Source organism: Monodelphis domestica, chromosome 7 (genome assembly GCF_027887165.1).
Source record: "Monodelphis domestica isolate mMonDom1 chromosome 7, mMonDom1.pri, whole genome shotgun sequence".
Taxonomy (NCBI): Eukaryota; Metazoa; Chordata; class Mammalia; order Didelphimorphia; family Didelphidae; genus Monodelphis; species Monodelphis domestica.
Genome location: NC_077233.1, coordinates 70,247,563 through 70,258,957, shown reverse-complemented (window position 1 = coordinate 70,258,957; position 11,395 = coordinate 70,247,563). Strand labels below are relative to the sequence as shown.

The window sequence follows — 11,395 nt, the reverse complement described above, 5'->3', positions numbered from 1 at the left end:
ACCTCTCCTCCTGTTAGTCCCGGCTCAGTTCAACAAAGAAGAACCATGCACACCTGCCATGTTCCATATACACCTACATTGGAAATGTTTGTTTAGTGCCAGATACAAAGAGAGAAAATATGTCGAGAAAATAAATCACAATATCCTGAGAGAACAGAGAAACCCTTTTAGAGTGGAATATAAAACTAAAGACTGTCTAGTCTCCGGGCACTCTTAAAGCTGGAATGGGAATGGAAAAGTTCAAAAAATAGCATTTGCAATGCTTGTCTTTCTTACAAATTTTTAGTTTTAAAGAAAAGCTGACCCTTTGTACAGTCTTGTCAGTTTAAATTCTATTTTGAGGATTTATAGACACAGAGGGAGCAGAACATTGAAAGTAGGAGTAGGAGGTATAATGAGAACACATGGGGGGGAGGAAGAGAGAGAGAGAGAGATAGATTGAGAGAGAGAGAGAGAGAGAGAGAGAGAGAGAGAGAGAGAGAGAGAGAGAGAGGAGTACATGTGTAAAAGGGAAAAAATGATATGAAATCACAATGATTTCAAAATAGATGAAATTGAAGTCTATACCCGATTTTAGTTGGAATTCTAGAATTGTAATATTTTAAAGCAGAAAGGGACCTCAGAGATTATCTAACCCTATTCCTCATTTTATCCATAAAAACCAACAAACCAACAAACTGAGGCCCAGAAAGATTAAGTGATTTTTCCAGGATTACCTAACTAGATATGGCAGATTTAGAATAAGAATCCTGACTTTCTGATGGCCACGCAATCCAGGTTCTTTTCCCCACAGTTCAAAGAAGGTATAACTGTATGAATATTATTTACTCCTTTGAAAGATTCTTCAGGGTCAAGTTTTCTTCCCTAGTTGTCTTCCTTCCACTCACAGCACTTTGCAGTTTAGTTGAGCATATATAATAAAAATGAAGCTCATATTACCCTAAGAAACCTTAACTGGGAAAAGGGAATTTACTGTCAAGGTATCATATAGTACACTAGAAGCTATGCACAAAAAATGCTTGGCTGTCCTACTGTTTGGAATTTCTGTACTACTGTCACATTCAATTTTTACTTCATTCTCCTACCCCAGCCCTTCATATCTTTTCATGTGGTTCCTCAATATGCTAATAGTTGTTGCCAAAGAAGTTTCATTTACTTTTTTATATACTTTCTTTTTTCCTTAAAGAATTTATAGTTCTCATTTATTCTAGAAGCTTTTATTGAGCACCTCCTAGATACTTAGCAATTAGCCCCATGGAATTTATAATGGAAATGTAAATCGTGGCTCATCTCTTCCAAGAGTCTCTAATTTAATTAAGAAAACAAGACAAATAACTAGCAATATAAGATACTAGATGATAGCCAAAGGGAACAATATAGGTCATAAATATTATGAGTAGTCATAAGAGAAGATCACTGGGGACTGGAATAGTTGGAAAAAAACTCATGACAAAAGACAAACTTGAATGAAAGGGTAATATTTGACTCTGTACTGATGAATTTATAATTCCTTGCTATTCACATTCTGTCTCTGGCCCACTCTTCTATTCTTAGATATTAGATCTATCATGGAAAGAATACCCATTGCTTATAATTTAGGTTTAAGTCAGTTAAAAGTTCTATTGCATTCATATTTATGAGTCAAAGGCAGGTAGAAGCATTAGATTATCCAGAGAGATGGGAAGTCTCTGTAGGGCAAGAAGTTTTCTAATTTTCAGAGATTATTATTATTAATTTTCTACAAATACTTATAATGAAGCAAAAACACATTCATCCTTGATTTCTAACTGTTTAGTGTGAAGAACTTATTACTATAACAGAAAGACTGGCAAGCAAGTGCAAGCAATGGAAGCTTGAAGATCTGTATACCAGGAAGATTCCAAAGGAGAGAGAAATTTTTTTTAAATGTATAGTTTTCTTTAATTACAGTGGTTACTTTGAAAGGTGATAACTAAATAAAATGTTATTCTCAGAAATTCACAAAGTAAGTGCAACATTAAAATAGCATTAAAGTTTTAAGACAAGAGAGAGAGAGAGGGGAAGGCAGTTTGAATAAGCTGGCACAAACTGTTTTACTCAACTTTTTCTTCCTTGGACTCTTAGGAAGGAGCTATCAGGGAAATTTGCTCTAACTTTCTGGTTATTGACTTCTCCTTGAAATATTTGTGGCACAGCTCTGAAGAGCTTTTCAAGTTACTAATTTAAAGATTATTCAACCTTACTTACTTTTATTGATTTTATTAATAGATTAGGGAAACCGTAAATTTCCTCTATCCTATCCCCAATCCTTTACCCTTCTTCCTTTAAAATAAATCTGTTTTCAGTATTATAGAGTGAGTTTAGCCTGTTAAAAGCTGCAGTCAACTTACCAACTCTGAATTATTGTTGAAACCAATAGAAGAAAACAGGAAGTGCGTGGAGAGAAGAGGAGTGAGAATTTCAGTCTCTCCTTTAACCTTATTTCTTAAGTCATCATTCCAGCCTTTACTTTAGATACCTTAGTAATTGGGCCTTGAACATGTTAGCCACTGGCATTCAGAACAGCTTGTTCTGTTTCAGGGAAGATGATTTAGACTTCCTAAACTGCTAGTTTGTCATATGCCTTGGGAGTAAAATATAGGGCTATTTGTCTTTTGGTTGTTCTTGCATAATTTCAAATACTAATATTGAAAACAAAAAATGTTGTAACTTCCTATTTATATTAAAGGAGAGACTTATTGTAAAATGTCATTCTTCATGTCAAGAAAGTGAAACTTCAGAGATGTCTCTCTCTGCCACCATATTTCTCCTGTATATGTTTTCTCCTTTATATCAAATCCAGTTTATCTGATACTCAACACATACAACATTCTTCTATCTCCTTCCTTTTGAACTGAGAGGAAGTCATTATCTTATATAAATATTTTTCCAAGTATCTTTTTCAACTAACTAGCTCATAATTTCTTATGGTATAGTAGTATTCCATCACAATCATATACCACAATTTGGTTAGTCATTCCTCAATTTATGGGCATCCCCTCAGTTTTTAATACTTTTATACCACAAAGAGAACTGCTATAAATATTTTGGAATAAATGAGGTAATTTCTTTTTTCTCTGAAATTCTAAGGAAACAGAGCCTGTGATGTTGAGTCTATGGATATACATAGTTTTATTATTCTTTGAGTGTAATTTTAAATTACTTTCTATGATATATGGATCATTTCACAGCTCTACCAACAATGTATTAGTCTCCCCATTTTTCTATATCCCTCCAAACATTTGTCAATTTGCTCTTTTTTGATTCTAGCCAGCCTGATTGATGTGAGAATATCTCAGTTTTTATTTTGATTTGCCTATCTCTAATTAGTAGTGATTTAGAGCATTTTTTTCATTTACCTATATATATAGCTGATTTCCTTATCTGAAAATTTTCTGTTCATATCTTTTATCCATTTATCAATTGGGGGTATGTGATTCCATTTTCAATGTATAAAGGACAATGTTTAGCTAGTGTATTTACAAAGAACAGAAGAAGATTACTATTACTAGTGGATGTAGATAGAACTGTCACTTTAGGTCAGATTTGTGCCTTCCTTTTTCTACATTTTATGGGAAGTACAAAATGGGATAGGGAGAGGTAAATAATATGAATAAAAGTGCAATGCTTCCTGATAGGATGCTATGACATCTGGTACAAGGTTATTTACGCAATTGTGGCTGTTTCCCCCCACTTGCTGAAGGCGTCTTTGGCCTAGATCCTCTCACAATAAAACTTGATTTAACCTTAAGTGATTAATGAAGAATATTCTCCTAACCTCGACCACCCCTAGCTATGTCCCTTTTCCCCCCTAAATTCTATGTTATTCAATGCTAAATATTCAATGCCAAAAGTTTGGTCAAAGTGCTGTGCTTTAGAATAGGGCAGTAAATGACTTTAAAGAACACTATACATAATAGCTTCCTGAAGTACTTTGTGTGAGTGTTATGATACCATAATTACAACCAGCAGTTTTTGAAAGACCTCAGTGATCAGAAAGTGGAATTAATATGCATCAATCAAATGTGCAGAGCTGTTAGGGACTGAGAAAGTAGAAAAGTAAACGTTTGATAGTTAAGCATTTAACAGAGATTCTACTTAGAAAAATACAAATGTTAGAGGGAAATCATCAATCATAGCCATTCAATAGAAAACAGAAACCAAACAAACAATAATTTATTCATTTGTTTGATTTATGGAATATGTCGATTGCCTCAGCCTCTGGAAATACATCATGATAAATGTATTAAGAGCAATGAGTAATAAAAAATGGCCTCTGGTTTGGCAATATTCTCAGACAGACTGGGCTAAGACTATGGGCTTTGTTCTATAACCCTTTACTCAACAAACTCAGGGTCCATCAGACTACTAAGAGAAGAAACAGTAATAAAAAATAAATGCCAAATTCCAGCTCACAGCTGTGTTACCATATGCACAGAATGCGTACAATTAATCTATGGATAAAAGAGAAGAGAAAGGCAATAGATGCTGCTGAAAGCCCTAACAAGGATACTTTTTTTCCCCTTACACTCTGAGACTGCCTAGAGAGAGTATAAAAAAAATGAGCGATATCTGTATGATTTTTTTTGAGAGAGAGAGAAATACAGAGAGAGAGAGAGAAAGGAAGGGAGAGAGAGATGGAAAGGTCCTCTTTGTGGTAGAGTAGTATGACTGAGAAATCTCATTCATTTCTTGGGTGGCTTTCCTTGTATGTATATGTATGTGTCTTTTTCTCTTGAGTTGTGCATGTCCCTGAGGAAATCTTATGTACTGGACTATGCTGCATGTTTCCTGAGGTCTGAAGCACATAATATATGAATATATCACAAAGTGATAGATGTATTTTCAGCAACTTTTGAAGAGAGACAGAAAGAGGGGGCAGAGAGAGAATAAACTTGTATTCTTTGTTTTTTATTCATATAACTGACTGTGCTAAACCTTTTGCAATTATTTCCTCATTTGATCCTCATGTTAACTCTGAGAGTTAGGTGCTGTTATTTAATCCATTTTACAGATGGAGAATGTGAGATAAACAGAAGTTAAGAGGCTTGCCCAGGGTCACACAGATAGTATCTGAGACCAGACACATATTCAGGTTTTCCTGCTCTAAACATTTAGCTGGCTCATATCTCTTTCCTAATATCTTAGGAGTATTTATGAAGGGTGAGGAAAAATTCTGAACTGGGTATTGACCTGGGGAAGTTGACTCCTCTTATGGAGAAAATTGCTTTATGAAATAGCTTCCAAGGAGCATCAAAAGTGGATGAATCTGAAAAAAAAGAAAGGAAACTGAAGTTTTTTATAGATGTAGAGTGAAGATAATGCCCTGTAGAAACCCTTGAAGACACTGCAAAGACTTTAAAAAGTAATGGAGACTTCAGAAGATATAAAGGGGAAGACTTTGTCTGTTGCTACCTTTGAAAGTCAAGTATAGGGCCCTAGATATTTTCTGCATACCTTAAATACAAAGTATTCTTAGAGAACATAATAAAATATACGGTTTCAAAGAACAGAAAAGCCAAGGTTGTCCAATCCCTAGGACCTGGGACATGGCCTTAATATCAGTACGGTGTGGCAGAAAGATCTCTTCTAGACTATGAATCAGGAGAGTCAAATTTTAGTTTTGAGTGTCCCATTAATTAACCATACCTGTAACTTTGAGGATAGTCTTTAATCTCTCTAGGTCCCAACTACTTCATCTATTATCTAAGGATGATTATATCTTCCTAACCATTTCTGTGGGGCTTTGATAGGCTCCAATGAGAAAACTGAATGTAGAAGTTCTTTGAAAAATATACATTTTTTATAAATGCAAGTTGTTGCTATTTTTACTTGGACTTATGATTTCATTGATGTAGAGAACTGCTGGTGTGTCCTTCTTTAGAGATGGTATTTTTAAGCTAGAGGATGACTTCTGGATTATATTTTAATAGCCAAAATGTGTGTGTGTGTGCATGTATACATATGTATGTGTGTTAGACTAGACGGCCAATGATTTCCCTTCCAACTCTTCCAACTTTCAGGTTCTGTAATTTTGTGAACTATGTATACCAATGCAACTGAATTGAAAAAAAGTTCTACAATTTGTAATCTAAAAGCTAAATGTAGACAATGAGAGTTTAAATGACATTTCTGGGGTCATTAAGTGACATACATGCCCAAGGTCATAAAATCAGTTTGTGTGAGAATTATGACTTGAGTTCAGTTCTTCCACACTGAGGGCAACCAATCAGAATTTTGTATTATAAGCTACACAGTACTTTACAAGCTAATATAAAAGAGAGTCAAATTATTTCTATCACTTTACTCTTTTCTTTCAAGTATTTAGGATTTGATTTGACTATTGTCATCTTGTGGATAGATGACAACAAATAAAAATATAATTTTATTTTTGAATGGATGGACTTATATTCTTCCATATTGATGGATGAATGGTGATTGAAGGATATAATAAAAATATGAAATATATTTTAAAATATATATTTAGCATAGAATTTCCTTCAAAACAAAAGAATATAGAATTTAAACAATAATTTATACTTTAAACCACAATTAATGGTGATGTATATAGAGAATTGAACCTAAAATTGGATGTGGATTTAAGTCTCTGTTCTATCACTACTCAGTCATATAGTGATGGTTCAAAAATATCCATCTTCTTATAGAATGCTTTTGCTCTAGACCTGTCCATTACTCTTGCTTAGCTTCCAATCTTCTTTTCTTTAAAAAATTATATACTGTATACTGGAAATATCTATGCTTTACATATTATAAATATGGCATTAACATCTTTCTGCCTATGAGAGTAAGATAGTAAGTCAATAAATCAATTAAAAACATTTATTAAATACTTATTATGTACAAGATAAGTAGGTGAATCCAAGATACTAGAATCTGGGTGGGGGGGGGAGACAGAGACAGAGAGAGACAGAAAAAGAAGAGAGAGAAATCATTTAACTGATTTCTATGTGTGAAGCAGTATTTTAGAAGTAAAGGACAAAGAGAAATAAACAAGACAGCAATTTCTCCATTTCAGTTACTTATGCATGGGGTAGTATCATATGTAAATACCTCTGAAATGATATGTAGACCTGGATAATACTGAGATAGATTTTTAAGAAGTAGGATTTCTAAAGGTAGGAGGAAGAATTAAGTTCATTCTTGGCATGGGAAATGTCCCTTGAGAAGACCCAGAGATACAAGATTGAATGTCATGTATGAAGAATAGCAAAAAGGCCTTTTTGGAGATTAGAGATAGAGGGGTATGTGCAAATTATGGGATCAAGCTCCTAGAAGGGATGGAACTAAAGGCAAAAGAAGAACAATTGGCATTGGCTAGAAGAAAGACCATCTCCCTGTCAGAGAATGGAGGAAGAGAAATGAGAAATGGTAACTATATTTATTGGATTTGCTGTGTATAAATGGGGAGAAGGTGGAGATTATGATAGATGGTTTCTATTTCTTCAGGGAAGTATAATATATTGTGCTATGAGGGAAGGGAAGAAGTATTAATAGTGACCTGAAAAGAAAAAAAAAATATTTGGAGCAATTATTGGGGGAATGAGATTAGAATTACTTTGAGAAGAGCAAAAAGATTCCATGCAGCAGGGAGAATCCAGGTAAAATTAGCTAGCATAAATATGTAGTAGAGAAGGAAAAGGAAGAGGGTCAGGTCCAGCTAAAGTTTGATTTATTAATTCAAGAGAAATAATAGGACAAATGAGTAAAGTATTTACATTATTCCTGTTGTCAGATTGTGATGGACTTTAAATGTCAAAAAAAAGTTTGTAGTTTTTCTTAAATGGAACAGAAAACAACTGAAGCTTCTTGAGCAAGAAAGATGAAGATTCAGAATTTAGAAATAACTAGGGCAGATGATAATGATTGTCTTTAGGTGCTGAGAGTCATTTTCTAGTCTTTTCTTAAATCTTCAAAATTTATGAAATGATATTTTCTATATTTTTAAATTTTACTTTTGTTATCATGCACAACACAATTCCATATTGATTATTGTTGTAAGAACACACTCATACATAACCCAAACCTCATGATAAAACTATAAATCCACTGATGTGAATGAAAATAAACTTTGATCTGGATCCGTCTGCTTCCAAAAGTTCTTTCTTTAGAGGTGGATAGAATTCCCTATCAAAATCTTTTCAAGATTGTCCCAGATTGCTGAAAGTAGTCAAGTTTTCATTGTTGATCATCATACAATATTGCTGTTGCTATGTATAATGTTCTCCTGGTTCTTCTTATTTCACTCTGATTCAGTTCCTCCAGATCTTTCCAGGTTTTTTTCTCTCTGAAATCATCTTGTTTATTATTTCTTATATCATAATAGTTTTCTATCACAATTTGTTCAGCCATTCCCCAATTGATGGATATCACCTTAGTTTTCATCTCTTTGTCACTACAAAAATAGACGCTATAAATATTTTTGTGCAAGTAGGTCCTTTCCCTTTTTTTATTATCTCTTTGGGATATAGTCCTAGTAGCGGTATTATAGAATCAAAGTGTGTACACAGTTTTATAGAGCTTTGGGCATAGCTCCAAATTGCCTTCCAGAACAGTTGGATCAGTTCACAATTCCAATAACAATGCATTAGTGGCTCAGTTTTGCCACATTCCCTCAAACAGCTATCACTTTTCTATCATATTGGTCAATCTCAATCTGATTGGTATGAGATAGTACTTCAATCTTGTTTTAATTTGCATTTTTCTAATCAAGAGTGATTTAGAACATTTTTTTCATGTGATTATTGATGCCTTTGATTTCTTCATTTGAAAATTGTTTGCTCATATCCTTTGGCCATTTGCCAATAAGGGAATGACTTGTATTTTTATAAATTTAACTTAGTTCTCTATAAATTTGAGAATTTAGACATTTATCAAAGAAATTTGTTATAAAAATTTTCCCAGTCTGTTTTTATTTCTTCTAATCTTGGTTATGTTAGTTTAGTTTGTACAAAGATTTTTAAATTTAATATAATCAAAATTATTCGTTTCATATCTTATAATTCTCTCTATCTCTTATATGATCATAAATTCTTCTCTTCTCCAAAGATCTACCAGGTTAACTATTCCATGTTCCTCTAATTTAATTATGATATTACTCTTTATATCTAAATCATTTATTCATTTTGACCATATCCTGGTATAGGGTCATGTTGGCAAACCTATGACACACATGCCAGAGGAGACTGCTCCCCTCCCACTCTCCACCATGCCTGAGGACATTTCTCACATCACCTGCCCCTCCGCCCAGCAACCCAAAGAGAGTGCTTCCTCACTCCCCTGTTTGGGGTAAGGGAACATCTCACATGCTCCATAAAGGTTCCAGTTTGAGCATTAGGTCTCTAAAAGGTTTGCTATCACTGGTATAAGGTATGAGACATCCATCTAAAAATATGAAATACTTCATGGATTTTCATGTTGTAGCAGTCCAGGCATATACTAATCTTGATAATATTTTAGGGGTGCTCAAAAAGCTCTTTTATTATTTCTACTGATTGGTTTCTATAGCCTTCAGTTGAACCTTAACCATGTCAAATTACTATCCCTTCCCTGAGGCTACACTCCAATGACCTGACTACTACTGACCAGTCTCCAGGTTTTACCAACAACAACTGATTAACATAGCTATCAAACTCAATGCCTTAGGCCATGTGAACTCCTGATTTGAGCATTAGCTATTCCTATTGTTTTAGGACCCTGCAGTTTGTACCTAGTGATGATTACCTCATAATGTTAATGTATCAGACCACTCCTCTAATTATCATTTTCCCTTCCCCTTTACTCTTGTTACCCTAATAAAAACACTAGTATGTTGGGCCAGGACATAATTTTTTGACATAATTGATTTTATTATAAAGCATGCTTTATAGTCTAATGCTATTTTGCATCAGTCTAATATTCCACAGTTATTTTGTAAAAAATAGGTATTCTGTGATACTCACATAAGGCATTACAGAAAGTCTTATACAAAGTGAAAGAAAAATGTTTCAATGGTGTGGACAGAAGGTCCACACCACCAGAGTTCTATGCCATGGAAGCTCTATCCCACCACAGCTAACTCGCTGTCTGACTACTTCATTTTGGAACTCTCAGTCTCTTTCTTCTTGACTTATGCTCTCCTTCCCTTAGACTTTAACCCATCACCCATTTTTCTCTCAGTCCCTGGTTCTCTTTTCTGAGTGTTTTACCCACTAGGAAATTTTATGAAGCTTCTGGACAGCTTCACATGTTATTCTTGTACAGGGGCCATGCTAATCTTCTCTGTTTCATTTCTATTTTAGTATATATGTTGCCAATGTAAGCAAATAGGAAATATTGTGGTGATTATGATTGTGAGGAGAAATCAATATTGCTCTAACACCAGTTCACTATTCAATATAAAGAGGATATACATTGGACAGCATGTTACATGTAGAATATGAAGACAAATGCAATTTGTTATCTTAGTCAAATCATTTGATCTTTCAGAATCATAGTTTTCCTATTTATAAAATGTAAAAAAAAAACCAACCCAATACTTGTACTGTCTACTGACAGATTTTTGAAGCATAAATAATCTTTATGATATCATTTATAAGAGAATGATACAAAATATAAAGCTATAGAATGCGTTTTTCTAAATGTGACAGAGTAAAGGAGAAGGATGACTAAGGAACTGAGATGAGAATGTTTAATTGGTTTCTCTAGGATCAAGAAAGTTAATGATAGAAAAGTTTAAAGAAACTTCAAATCCAAGAAGTGTGCCAAAAATGTAAAGAAGAAAGAAAGAAGTTAAGTAAGAGGACATTGAGAAACATTTTTGGATATTTATCTTGGGTTTCTTTAATAATAATAATAATTAATAATAATAATAACAATAACAATAATGGAGAGACATAACCAGGAATTGCTGACCACAGACAAACCATTTCAATGGGAAGGAGTGAAATCTAGACAAGCTAGATTGAAAAGTCCTGCATTCTACAAAGGCCAAGGGATAAGAGAAATAACTACACTACAAAAAATGAGCTGAAAATAAATCAGATTATTATTGTAATTAGTTTGTGTCCATGTAAAGTATGAAATACATAATGAGAAATTATTTACCTGTCATTTTTTAAGGTATATAGATTTTTGTACACCCCCCAACCCAAAACACAGGCATGTGGTAATGAAAGTTAAATGTACCTGAATGGTCCTGAAGAGGGCACACTGCAGAACATGAATACAGAAAACCACTGGGGGAAAAAATAAAAGGATGAAGTACTTTCTTTGGCCAGTCATGAGAGGAAGCTATCCAAGTTACCCCTGAAGGTTGAAAGTAAGAGAAAAGAGGGAAATTTAGTCTATATGTGAAAAAAGGAAATAGTCCTACAAATTC

The 11,395-nt window shown here is 33.8% G+C and overlaps 1 non-coding gene across 1 annotated transcript; it reads right to left on the bottom strand.

Annotated features, from left to right (window-relative positions):
• Positions 1–10,230: 10,230 nt before the first annotated feature.
• LOC130455737 (U6 spliceosomal RNA) lies at positions 10,231–10,340 on the bottom strand. The gene has a single exon (XR_008913831.1). It is a non-coding gene; the product is annotated as a U6 spliceosomal RNA (small nuclear RNA).
• Between the last annotated feature and the right edge of the window lie 1,055 nt (positions 10,341–11,395).